The sequence below is a fragment of the Gorilla gorilla genome, chromosome 2, assembly GCF_029281585.2.
Source record: "Gorilla gorilla gorilla isolate KB3781 chromosome 2, NHGRI_mGorGor1-v2.1_pri, whole genome shotgun sequence".
NCBI lineage: Eukaryota > Metazoa > Chordata > Mammalia > Primates > Hominidae > Gorilla > Gorilla gorilla.
In genome coordinates this window covers 163,423,962-163,424,540 of record NC_086017.1, presented here as the reverse complement: position 1 = coordinate 163,424,540, position 579 = coordinate 163,423,962, and positions in this window count along the sequence as shown.

The following is a 579-nucleotide window of genomic DNA, read 5'->3' as shown; positions in this document are numbered from 1 at the left end:
GAAATTCACCTAAATGTAATAATTTATCTCCTATGAAACTTTTGCCTATGTAGTAATTCCTGTTTCTCTTCATACAACAGTTTTTCCAAGCCTATGTTAGCCAGAGATAATGGTTCATTCATTGCATTCCCATCCCCAATTAACACACGTGCATGTCCTTGCAAATGTTTGCTCATATGTGCAACTCCATTCCTTGGTCTGCAGTCTATGTGACTTGGCCCTTTCTCAACTCCAGCTCCTGAGCTTCATCTCCCACCATCCTTTGAGACCCAGGCTCTTTTCTACTTCTCAGATATGCCAAGCTCATTCTGGCCTTTGCGCTGGTCAATCACTCTTCCTGAACTACTCTTTCCGGAGTCGTCTGCATGGTGCTCTCAATCGTCTCATTGTTCAGGTTTTAGCTTAAATATTACCTTTTCAAATAGGCCATCTCAGGAGACCACCTACGTAAAGATGATTTTCCCATCTTCTCTTTATCCTTTTACTCTGCTGGATTTTCTTCTGGTCACTATCACTATCTAGAAGTCCTTTAAAATTTTGTTTCTTTACTAGTTTACTCCATTCTTTCCCCACTAGACT